The 13,660-nt window shown below is 38.4% G+C and overlaps 1 pseudogene; it reads left to right on the forward strand.

Annotated features, from left to right (window-relative positions):
- The first annotated feature begins 1,389 nt into the window (after nucleotides 1-1,389).
- On the forward strand, nucleotides 1,390-5,408 carry LOC121208471 (uncharacterized; annotated as a pseudogene).
- The last annotated feature ends 8,252 nt before the right edge of the window (nucleotides 5,409-13,660 follow it).

Here is a 13,660-nt window from a genome sequence, read left to right on the forward strand (position 1 = left end):
GAGTGGCGTCAATCTGACTTTGTTCGAACTTATCACCCATTGGTGTGGCGTTCTTCATACCGTAGGTTCCTATTTTGCTAAATAGAGGGTCTCGGTTTTTATCCTATTTCCATTTCTTTCTTTGAAACCTTAAGCCCGGGTCCTTATTTGATAATAAGGGTTCGATCTTGTTTCATCGAATTACCCAGCAAACAACAACCCATCAAACTCCTTTGTTCCTAAAGCCATCCAACTTCAAACACCAAGACTTGAATTTGATTCAATTCCGACACTACCTAATTTCGATCGGGAAAGATTACGACTCGTCTTTACATCCGAAACGAGCTCGTATCAGTTGGTATTAGAGCTAGCTAAATTAGGTACGTAAATCGTAGCTTCGAAAAAAAAAGTTAAAAAAAAAAGTTTCGAAAAAAAAATCCGAAAAAAAAAGAAGGAAAAAAAATTGCAAAAAAAAATTGCATACGGTCTAGGTGCGTACGAAAAGAACGTGAAATATCCGTAAAAAAAATGAGTCTGGAAACACTTCAACAAAAATTTTTCCGAAATCATATTATACACCCTTTTATACCCCTTTGAGTGAAATTTCACACTATTAAAAAAAAAATTTCAATTCGTGAATTCATTTTATACGCCACATCTTTAAACCTTTCTTTCTCTCGAGCCTACCCTAAACCATACGATTTTCCTTTGTTTAGCCTTTGAAGCCGACCCACAAGTGGGATAAGTCTAAGGTAGCTTTTTAGAATATCGAGAGTTGGATTTGAGAGGTAAAAGGCAAGAGAGTACATCAAGATAAAAGCCGAAAATAGAGTGAAACACGAGAGGAGTGAATTTTTTTCTTGTGAGCGAATTTGTGAGGTTTTTGTGGTGAGGAAATATTTTGTTCTTATTTTAAACATGTCTAGGAGTCCGGATCGTCGAGCAACAAGTGGAGGAGCTTCGAATGCTGCTGGTGGAGGAGTAAACCTTCAACTGAGGAGAAACGTTCCCGGAGGTGGAGTGCCCGATCTCCAAGTCCAAGCAATCGTACGAGAAATCTCTCGTCTGTTCCAACCTCAATTCGATTCTCTCAATGAACGAATGGAACAAATGGAGGAACAAAGCCAACGTGCGAACACCTCTCCTATTCCGAGAAGAGAGCGAGAACGTCCATGGCAACATGCAAATGATCTATATGAACAAAGTGACGATGAAAGTGATCGAGGTTCACGACAAAGTGCAAGGAGACGAGGTCATCGAGCACGAGAACAAAGAGATCGAGAGAGGCCCGATGATGATTTAAAGAATATTAAAATGGCGATTCCTGCTTTTCAAGGAAGATCGGATCCCGAGGCCTATCTTGAATGGGAGAAGAAGGTGGAATTAGTTTTCGAGTGCCACAATTACTCGGAAAGCAAAAAGGTGAAGTTAGCTGCTATAGAATTCTCCGACTATGCCATAATATGGTGGGATCAACTCACGTTGAGCCGAAGACGCAATGGAGAACGTCCCGTGTCTACATGGGCGGAAATGAAAGCAATAATGAGAAAGCGTTTTATTCCTGCTTACTATCACCGGGAGTTGTATCAAAAGCTCCAAAGCTTAACTCAAGGCCAACGAAGCGTGGAGGATTATTACAAAGAAATGGAAGTGGCCATGATCCGCGCCGATGTGGAGGAAGATCGAGAAGCCACCATGGCTCGATTTCTCACCGGCCTTAACCGAGATATCGCAAATATCGTCGAACTACACCACTATGTTGAGGTTATTGATATGGTCCATATGGCCATAAAGGTCGAAAAACAACTAAAAAGAAAAGGTACGTCACGAACTTTCTCTAACACTTTTTCTATGCCTAGGTGGGGGCAAGGGACCAACAAACGTGACATACCAAGCCGAAACAAAGAAGTAAGTGGTGCCACCAAGTTCAACAAACCGATTGCCGAAATGAGTAAAGGAAAGATGGAAGCCCAACCAAGTCGATCTCGAGACATAAAATGTTTCAAATGCCTTGGAAGGGGCCACATCGCGAGCCAATGTCCAAATCGGAATGTGATGTTTGTTCGAGACGATGGCGAGATTGAATCTGAAAGTGAACAAGAGAAGGAGGCCATTGAACAAACCGAAGATGAAGAAGATGTTGAACAAGCCGAAAATGGAGAAATATTGGTGGTGAAGAGAAGCCTTACTTTGCAAGGTGCCGAAAACGATCAACAACGCGAAAACATTTTTCATACGCGATGTCAAGTGCAAGGTAAGATTTGTTGCGTTATAATTGATGGGGGAAGTTGTACAAATGTGGCAAGTTCAATGATGGTGGAGAAACTCGGATTGGCCACCATTAAACATCCCCATCCGTATAAACTCCAATGGCTTAACGATGGTGGAGAATAGAAGGTAACGAAGCAAGTGTTGATTTCGTTTACAATTGGGAAGTATCAAGATGAAGTTATGTGTGACGTCGTACCAATGCATGCGGGGCATCTTCTTTTGGGGCGGCCTTGGCAATTCGACAAGCGAGCGATTCATGACGGATATACAAACCGATACTCTTTCAAACACATGGGACGAATGGTGACGTTAGCTCCATTATCACCGAAACAAGTGTATGAAGATCAACTCAAAATGAGGAGTTCGATTGAAAAATCAAAAGAAATCGAGAGAGAGCAAAAAAATGAAAAGAATAAAGAAAAGAGCGAAGAAAAGAAGAAAAACAAAAAGATGAGTGATAAAAAAAGAGAGAGTGATTCAAAAGAAAAAGAAACGAGTGATGAAAATGAAAAAAAGAATTTGTTGGTAAAAGAGAGAGAAGTTCGAAAATCGATGTTATTGAAACAACCATTATTGGTTCTTTTGTACAAGGAGAGCTTGCTTGGCACTAACGAATTTGATGATAAGTTGCCCTCTTCTATTTTGTCTGTGTTGCAGGAATTTCGAGACGTATTCCCGGAAGAAATCCCGAGTGGGTTACCACCTATTCGTGGAATCGAACACCAAATAGATCTTGTGCCGGGAGCCGCGATTCCAAACCGACCTGCTTACCGGAGCAATCCTGAAGAGACGAAAGAATTACAAAAGCAAGTAAATGAACTCCTTGAAAAGGGCTATGTGCGCGAAAGCCTTAGTCCATGCGCCGTGCCTGTTTTGCTTGTCCCGAAAAAGGATGGAACGTGGAGGATGTGCGTGGACTGCCGTGCTATAAACAAGATAACTATCAAGTATCGTCATCCTATACCACGATTGGATGATATGCTTGACGAGCTAAGTGGCGCAAGTCTGTTTTCAAAAATTGATCTTAAGAGTGGTTATCACCAAATACGGATGCGTGAGGGTGATGAATGGAAGACTGCGTTTAAAACGAAGCATGGGCTTTACGAATGGCTCGTTATGCCATTTGGCTTAACGAACGCCCCAAGCACGTTCATGAGGCTTATGAATCACGTTCTAAGACCTTTTATTGGTAGATTTTGCGTCGTATACTTCGATGATATATTAGTTTATAGTAAAAATTTAGATGATCGTGTTTTACATTTGAAGGCTGTTTTGGAAGTATTGAGGAAAGAAACTTTGTATGCTAATTTAAAGAAATGTGAATTTTGCACTAACAAGGTTGTGTTTTTAGGTTTCGTTGTTAGTTCGGAGGGCCTTGAAGTCGATCAAGAGAAGGTCAAGGCGATCCAAGAATGGCCCCGTCCGACGAATGTCTCCCAAGTCCGAAGTTTCCATGGATTAGCAAGTTTTTACCGTCAATTCGTGCCAAACTTCAGCACCTTAGCCGCACCCTTGACTGGAGTTATTCGTAAGAATTCCAACTTCGTTTGGGGAGAGGAACAAGAAAAATCCTTTTTGAAAATTAAAGATTGTCTAACTCATGCACCGTTATTAGCTTTGCCTAATTTTGATAAAACCTTCGAGTTAGAATGTGATGCCTCAGGTTTAGGCATTGGAGCCGTGTTGATGCAAGATGGACGGCCTATTGCCTATTTTAGCGAGAAACTCAATGGTGCCGTCTTAAACTATCCGACTTATGACAAGGAGCTCTATTCGTTGATTCGAGCCTTAGAGACGTGGCAACACTATCTTTGGCCCAAAGAATTCGTCATACATACCGATCACGAATCCTTGAAGTACTTAAAGGGTCAACACAAGTTGAATAAGCGGCATGCTAAGTGGGTAGAAATTCTCGAATCTTTTCCATATGTTATTAAATATAAAAAAGGTAAGGAAAACGTAGTGGCTGATGCACTATCTCGAAGGTATGCGTTGTTAAATATTTTGGATGCTAAGTTAATGGGGTTTGTATTTCTTAAAGATTTATATGTCAACGATGCTGACTTTAGTGAATTCTTTAGGTTATGCGCAAAGGGAGCTTACGAGAAGTACTATCGACATGATGGGTACTTGTTCCGAGAAGGAAAGCTTTGTATACCCCAAGGTTCCGTACGAGAAGTGTTGATCGAAGAATCTCATAGTGGAGGATTAATGGGGCACTTCGGAGTTGCAAAGACGTTAGCCATGCTCAACGAACATTTCTTTTGGCCTAAGATGCGACGAGATGTCGAACGGTTTTGTAATCGATGCATTGCATGCAAACGGGCTAAGTCACGAATTAAGCCCCATGGTTTGTATAAGCCATTGCCTATTCCCGAAACCCCTTGGTCTGATATCTCAATGGATTTCGTGCTAGGTTTACCGAGGAGTAAAAATGGCCGAGATTCAATATTTGTGGTTGTAGATAGGTTCTCAAAAATGGCTCATTTTATAGCATGTCATAAAACTGATGATGCCGTGAATATTGTTAATTTATTTTTCAAAGAAGTGGTCAGGTTGCATGGCATGCCTAGGACGATTGTGTCCGACCGAGACGCGAAGTTTCTTAGCCATTTTTGGAGGACACTATGGGGGCGCCTTGGAACGAAGTTGTTGTTTTCAACCACTTGCCATCCGCAAACGGACGGCCAAACCGAAGTGGTCAATCGGATTTTGTCTACATTGCTTCGAGCTATCATCCGGAAAAATTTGAAGGCTTGGGAAGAATGTTTACCACATGTGGAGTTTGCGTATAATCGAGCTATTCACTCAGCTACCAAATTTTCTCCTTTTGAAATCGTTTATGGTTTCAATCCGTTAACACCATTTGATTTAATGCCATTGCCTTCTAACCAATTTGTGCATGTAGATGGAAAGCGTAAAGCTGATTTCGTCAAGCAATTGCACCAACGAGTTCGAGAAAACATTGAGGCAAGGACCAAGAACTATGAACAACATGCTAACAAAGGTCGTAAACGAGTTGTGTTCGAGCCGGGAGATTGGGTGTGGTGCATATGCGCAAGGAAAGATTTCCTATGCAACGACGATCTAAACTACTTCCGAGAGGGGATGGACCGTTTCAAGTCCTTGAACGAATTAATGACAATTCTTATAAATTGGACTTGCCTGGTGAATATAATGTTAGCGCGACTTTTAACGTTTCTGATTTGTCTCCGTTTGATGCAGATTCCGATTTGAGGACAAATCGTTCTGAAGAGGAGGGGAATGATGTGAGCTTGCCTACGAACCAAATGGAGAACGAACAAGAAGCTATTAAGCTGCCCATTGGTCCAATAACGCGAGCTAGAGCTAAACGATTTAAAGTTGCTATTTTAGCATTGGTGGAACGGATTGAGGAAAATGAAAGCAAAGAGCTTAAAGACGAGCTGAATATTTTCAACTTCTTTGAAGTTGAAATTCGTTCTAGCTAATTAAATTGCTGCTGGATTTTAAACCATTTAAATAAGCATTTAATTAAGTCTTATTACAGCTTATTAATATGTTTTTATTTAATATAAGTGTTTAATATGTCTTAATTTAGTTACATTAAAGATGTCTTGATTTCATTTAGTTTGTCTAAATTATTACATGTCTTAAATCTGTTCAACCGAATTTGTGTCATGCTTTATTAATATTTAAGTTGTTTCAATGTTAAATTAGGATGTTCACATTATGTATTTACTTAGTTCAGCTTAATTTGATTGAAATTAATTAAGTTCATGTGTGTTTTTTAGGTACAGCCGAATTTGAAGATTCATTGGGCAGATTCATGCATGAAGATTCAATGGATGTGAAGATGCATGCATGTTGGGTTCAATGCACCAAATGATACATGCATGGACTATATTAAAGATGGTGTGCTGATTGTTGAAGTTCTCTAAGTGACCATTCGGCCAAAAGAGATGATTTTCCATTCTCCAAAGCTGCCATTTATTTCCTTCACATTGCTGGGTACATTGTGGCTATTCGGTTCATGATGTTCACACCTTATGGTCATTCAAAACCGTCCATTCACACTTCCAAATGACTGTTCAAGTTGCTAATTAATGATGGTAATTTTTCAGCAAGAGTTGCTTCATTATTGACCTTATTAAACTCCATTGGCCGAATGTAGCTGCTGCCAATTTTCCAAGTTCGTTGAAGCTCTTCCTTGGTCTATATTTAGCCGAACATTGATTCAAGACCATTCATGGATCTTAGCTCAAAATTAGTTCAATGTTTACTTAGTTTTTAAGTATTGAACTTGACTATTCGGCTACTAGTCACTTAAGCTATAAATAGTTCTTGAATTTCTTGTAAAAGGACTTTTTGCCAAATTTCTGAATGAAATATAATTTTAGTGAGAAATTCACTCTCTTTATTCTCCAAAGCTCAAATTGACTTATCTTCAACGAGTGGCGTCAATCTGACTTTGTTCGAACTTATCACCCATTGGTGTGGCGTTCTTCATACCGTTGGTTCCTATTTTGCTAAATAGAGGGTCTCGATTTTTATCCTATTTCCATTTCTTTCTTTGAAACCTTAAGCCCGGGTCCTTATTTGATAATAAGGGTTCGATCTTGTTTCATCGAATTACCCAGCAAACAACAACCCATCAAACTCCTTTGTTCCTAAAGCCATCCAACTTCAAACACCAAGACTTGAATTTGATTCAATTCCGACACTACCTAATTTCGATCGGGAAAGATTACGACTCGTCTTTACATCCGAAACGAGCTCGTATCACTAACAGTACTTGATCTTGCGCCATTACCTCTTGAACACGTTATGAATTTAGATGGCGAACAGAAAGCTGAGTTGGTGAAATCCTTACATGAGAAGGCTAGACAGCGAATAGCCAAAACAAATGATGCCAACACCAACAAAGCAAACAAGGGGCGCAAACGGGTTGTACTAGAACCCAGAGATTGGGTTTGGGTCCATTTGAGGAAAGAACGATTTCCTACAAAAAGGAAGACTAAGTTGGACCCAAGGAGCGATGGGCCTTTCCAAGTACTCGAGCGGATCAACAATAATGCCTATAAAATTGATCTACCTGGTGAGTACAATGTAAGTTCTACTTTTAATGTGGCTGACTTGTCCCCATTTGATTTTTCAGATTCGAGGTCGAATCTTTTTGAGGAAGGGGGGAATGATACGAGTCATAAAGGCCCAATCCAAGTTCAAGAATGTGATGTGCTCAAATTACCACAAGGCCCAATAACGAGATCAAAGGCCCGACAAATGCGGTCCAAACTAAATGGGACCATTCAAGAGCTTGTTAGCAAGGCCTTAGATGCATACACGAGAGAACAAGAAAATCAAGATTCACTTTCTTGTTTTCAAGAAAATCAAGAAATCGAATCTTGGCCCAATTTTGCTATTCGAAGAGATTTCAAGAATCAAGAAAATCAATATTTCAAATCTTGGAAATCTTGGTCCAAGAAACCAAATCTTGCAGCCAAAACGCATTGGATCTCCATTACGAGCATCAACGACCCAATTTTGGTAGGAGATGGATCACGAGCCCAAATTCTTGAAGGCGAGGCCCAATAACCAAAATCCAGCCCAATCAAGAAATTTCTTCATACTTAGTTGAAAATCAGGCCAAAATGTCAAAGGGCCCAATTTGTAAACATCTTACTTGTTTAATTTAATTTTTTAATCTTTAGGAACATTACATGTAAAATTCGGCCCAAAACAGCCCATATAAGTGCATGGCCGAATTTACCTTGCTATTTTATTAATTAGGTTTAATTTTTTTTAGTTACTTGTGAGATTAGGATTTGTTGGAGGCCTATATAAGCATTGGCCAGCCACCCTTTGTGAAAACATCTTATTATTATTTTTTTCTATCAAATTTCAGATTTGTTGAGTGCAGAATTTTCTTTGGGGTTTTCTCCAAGAATTCTCTCTTGAGTTTTCTTTAGAAGTTGTTTTAACAATCTTTTGATTGTGGGAGCCATCTTCAACCTTCTTCTTGCCATCGATATTCCTTGGAGGGGAGATTAGAGCCGTTTGAAGGAATTTGTGAATTCTTTCGGGAATTCAAGGGTTCTTAGGACTTTTCTTTATTTCTTGCTGTTTCGATTTGTTTCTTTATTCCTACTTGTGCCGATTCATCATCTAATAATGATACGACCATGCCCCGGGCACACTTTTGGATCAGCTCCCTAAGCATTGTTTGCAAATCCATGTGAGCTGAATTAGTTCAATTTCATTTCGTTAAGCTCCGTTTAGCTCGTTTCCAGCTCACTCGAGCTCAAGTCTACTCACTCAAGCTCAATTCAGCTCAATCTTAACCCAATGAGCTTATTTTTAGCTTTCTTTAGCTTGCATTTATTTTGCTGAAATAAACCATTTAATTTGTCATTAGTTAAATTAGTTGTTTATCTTAAGTTAGTTAATTTGTTAAAATCTGGACAAATAATTAATTAAGTGTTTTAATTATATCTAAATTAAATACTTAATTAATTATGATGTTTTAAATATGTCTAAAATTGTTAATATGTATGGCCAAATTTAATGTGCAAATTATTGAGTTCATATGCTGCTAATTTAATGTGTTTGAAATGCATTTAACTTGCTGATTTAATTTGCTACAGGTTCATGAACGGATTGGTGCAATGTATGGGAGTGTGCATGCACAATTGTGGTTCAATGGATGGCATTTAAAGGAGCACATGCATTTGTGACGTTCATGCAAGAGGGAGTTGCTGAAAGTTCATGTATTTGAAGATTCATGGATCATATTTATGGGGGAAAATACATGGGACGTTTCATGCATGATTCATGCATTTTCAAGATGACCATTCAAGTATTTTAGGCACATTAATGCCTCATTCAGCCAAGGGAGATGTAGGATCATTAAAGAGCTGCACATTCATGGAATTATGGAGATTCTTCAAGGCTAAGGATGCATGAATGCATCAAGTGAAGCATCATGATGGTTCGGCCAATTCATGTACCATCTTCAAGCATGAACTGGATTTTAATGCTATTTGTGTGAACATGTTAAATACCTGTGTGAACAGAATTTAAGTTAGTGTGAACAACATAGATGCCGAATATCAATAGGCATTTTAGGCTTATAAATAGCTTACTTATTTATTGTAAAAGGTTACAGAATTTGATCAATTAAACTTAATAGAACTTTTGTTCTTGTGAGGTTACCTCCTCTCTTCTTTCGTTCGAGTCTCGAAGTGACTTATCTAGCTTGCTAGTGGTGTCAATCCGAACTCCATTGAACTTATCACCGAATCGGTGTGGTGTTCAACCATCTTCCTATACCTTTGGTTCTTACCTCCATATAGGTAACGGGTCAAGGTCCGCTTCTATCCTTCATCAAAATTCACCTTAAGCAATATAAGACTCGGGGCAATACTTTTTAGTATTGAATCATTCTTAAAGTTTGAGTTCTTTATCCATTTCCATTTATTTATCATCTTTGTAACTTAATTCTTTGTTAAACCGAACCTATCTTTCATCAAACCAAAACCCATCCTTTGAACCCATTTTGCCTACCTTCCGCTTATAAAACATTCAAACTCCATCTATCTACAAATTTGAACGAGCTTCTCGTCAACGATCGGGCATCTTAAGTGAACCCGACTCAATTAATCGGGCCGGATTACATCAAATAATTTGCTGTTCTTGTTTGTGTTTCAGCCTTGATTCAAACTCCAAGAACTCTTCATTTAATCGGTTCTTTTATTGGCAACATATAATCGACTCAAAATTCCCCAAAATTTAGGGTTCTTGCCGTTTTCTATTTCTTCTTGTTGGGTGAAATTCGGCTGCTGAAATTTGGGCAATTCATATTGGGTGTTCAATTGGACCGAATCGCAACTTAAATTCACTTCTTGAACCCTTCAATTTCATCTATTTCTTTCTTTTCTTTTTTTTTTGCCGTCCAAATCCCTAATCTTCCAATTAAAAATCTGAGTGTTTCAATCTACTTACTGTTTTGGTGTTCTTGGCAGATTCGGCTTGTGGGATTTCACTATTGGAGTTCGATTTCATCTTCTTGAACTCCGAATACATTTATTCATTCGTTCTTTGTTCCTTGCTGCTCATTTAATTGAATTTGGGGATTTAATTTCAGATCTGATTAGTTTAATCTTGTTCTTTGTTTTAATTTTCAGATCTGTTCGTTTAGAGCTTTCGTAGGAGTTTCTCGTGACTTGGCAACTCGATCTTGGTCCGCGCGCATTCCTCTATCAGAGCATTACATGTAAAATTCGGCCCAAAACAGCCCATATAAGTGCATGGCCGAATTTACCTTGTTATTTTATTAATTAGGTTTAATTTTTTTATTAGTTACTTGTGAGATTAGGATTTGTTGGAGGCCTATATAAGCATTGGCCAGCCACCCTTTGTAAAAACATCTTATTATTATTTTTTCTATCAAATTTCAGATTTATTGAGTGCAGAATTTTCTTTGGGGTTTTCTCCAGGAATTCTCTCTTGAGTTTTCTTTAGAAGTTGTTTTAACAATCTTTTGATTGTGGGAGCCATCTTCAACGTTCTTCTTGCCATCGATATTCTTTGGAGGGGAGATTAGAGCCGTTTGAAGAGATTTGTGAAATCTTTCGGGATTTCAAGGATCTTTAGGACTTACCCTTTAATTCTTGCTGTTTTCGATTTCTTTCTTTACTTTTCTTTGCTTATACTTGTTGATGTGATCCTGATCGCATCATGTAATGTCACAACCCAACGCCGTCGAGATTGGCCTAAACACGAGGGCCCCAAGTGCAAGATGAAGCTAATTTTTAGCTCATTTGAATTTCTTTTCGTGTGGTTCAACTCATTCAGCTCAAGTTAGCTCATTCGTGCTCAAGTCAGCTCATTCAAGCTCAATTTAACTCGTTGAGCTCGTTATTAGCTCTTTAGCTCTTTTAATTTAATTTGCCGGAATAAATTAATTAGTTGAGTTAGTTATTTTGGCTCAAATAATTACTAAGTGTTTAATTAAGAAATCTGGACATTTTAATTATGTTTGTTTATTGCATGTTTAATTTGTTTTAATTATTACCTAGCATAAATGTGTTTGCCTTATTACAATTATTTAATGTGTCTTATTGCTGATTTATTATGCCTAAGCTGTTATTTAATGTTCAACCAAATTTAATTAACTTGTCTAGGATGCTGAATTAAATGTGTCTTAGTTGCCGAATTTATTGATGTTTTTCATTAGTTTCAGCCGGATTTATGAGCATATTTATTGATCAAATTGCTGCCAATTTAATTTGTCTTAAGATGCTGATTTTCAATGAGCAGATATTAATGACCGAATTTAATTATTTGGCTGCAGGTTTAATGGCTTGGCAGCAATTTAAGGAAGTGGATGTTGGCCGAATTTAATGTACAGCAAGACATGCATTAAAGATGCTGTTCTACATGCAAGGAACGGCATTAAAGGAGTTGTTTGTGCTTTTTCATGTGGCCATTTAATGGACGAAATTAAAGAAGCTGCTTGCTGATTTAATGTGCAGCAAAGACATGAATTAAATGAGATGTTCCCATGTATGGAACGGCATTTAAAGGGAAGCAAAACATGAATTAAATGAGATATTCACCATGCATGGACGGCATTAATGAAAGCATGCAAGGGGGGACGTTATTGAACAGCATTAAAACTGGTATTGCTTCGGGTACAGCAAAGAGCTGTTGTTTGGGGAATTTCCAAGTGATCATTCGGCCAAAGCATGTATATTGCTTAATTATTCAAGGCTGAACGTTTCATGCTTCCAAGGAGCATTAAAGGCCGTTTTCAGGTTCCAAAGCTGATGCTTATTGCTGTCTTGAACACACCAAAGGACTTGCAAATTTAGTCCAGCTCATTTAAGTTGATTGAAAGTATTTAGGAGCTATTTGTGTGCTCAAGACGTCATTTAAAGCTGCTGCTGGCCATCCGAATTTCCAAGGCTGATTATTGAAGGACATTAAAGATTGTTGATGCCATTGCCGTCCCCAAGGTCTAGGATTCTTCAAAGGAGACATGTATTTAAGGGCTGCCGTTTCACTCTTCAAAGCTCCTTGGAAGACGCCACTAGTTGCTTTGTACACTCCCTTGGCCGAACCTGGCATACCTTTTTCAATTCAAGGCTCCTCGTGCGCATCAAAGACACCTTTCAAGGCTGTTCGTGTAGCTCAATGGTCAGCCAAGCATTGAAGATGTTCCATGAATGTTTTCAGCTGAGTTAACACCATCTAGAAGCTGTCCATTTATCTACCTTTTGTGACCATTCGGTTTGACATTCAATATTAGTATAAATAGTTGTTTTGTAATCATTTTTTTGGTTAGACAATATATTTTTAAAACTTATATGAAATTTGTTTACTTTGTGAGTTTGTGTTCAACTCTCATTGTTCTCAAAGGACTGGTTAGACTTATCAAGTAACCCTTGTGGCGTCAACCCGTTTTTGTATTTCGAACTTATCACTTTGCACCCAAAGTGTGGCGTTCAAGTTATACCGAGGTTCCTATCATCTTTGATAGTGGGTCAAGGTTCCATTTTATTCGTTTTCCATCCATACAACATTTAACCTTTCCTAAGTATTCGTATAAGTCCCGGGTTAACACACTTATATTGTGTTGGTTCAACTTGAATACTTGGTTTTCATTCACCTATCATCCTCAATACATTTCATAACCCCTTTTGAACTAAATTTGAGCCTTTATCTCTTCTTTCTTAACCTATTTCGTCCACCCTCGAGTATTACTCCAATTCACGATCGGGCACATCTACGACTCGACTCTCCTTCCCGAGCCGGGGCGTATCACTTGTGCCGATTTCTCATCTAATATTTTGCTGTTCTTGTTTGTTTTCCAGCATTGATTAAACTCAAGATCTCATCGTTTAAGTTGTTCTCCTATTGGCAGCACCCATTCGAACCCAAAAATCCCCAATTCCTAGGGTTTGGCCGATTGGATTTCTTTCAATTTGGGAATCAATTGTTTGCTGGAAATTGGGCATTCTTGGCCAAATCAATTCCTTGGCAGATTCGCATCTTTTCTTTCTTCTCAATTTCGTTTGATTCATCGATTCTATTTCTTTTCTTCTTGCTGATCTTTTAATTGAATTTGGGAATTTTAAATTCAAATCTGATTCGGTTTAATCTTAATCTTTGTTTTTGATTTCAGATCTGCTCGTCTAGGATCTTTCGTAGGAGTTTCTCGTGACTTGGCAACTCGATCTTGGTCCGCGCGCATTCCGTATCATTTGGTATCAGATTTTGGGCGTTTTGGGTGTTCTTGGTTGATTTCTAAACTGATCTCTATTTTTTAAAGCATAAACAGCAGTTTTACCCAGAAAAATTGTTCAAAAAAAATTCATTTGAGTGGGTAAACGTTGTCCGATTGATCTGAAATTTTACATACATGTTTTTG

The sequence above is a fragment of the Gossypium hirsutum genome, chromosome A10 (genome assembly GCF_007990345.1).
Source record: "Gossypium hirsutum isolate 1008001.06 chromosome A10, Gossypium_hirsutum_v2.1, whole genome shotgun sequence".
In the NCBI taxonomy this organism is placed as follows: Eukaryota; Viridiplantae; Streptophyta; class Magnoliopsida; order Malvales; family Malvaceae; genus Gossypium; species Gossypium hirsutum.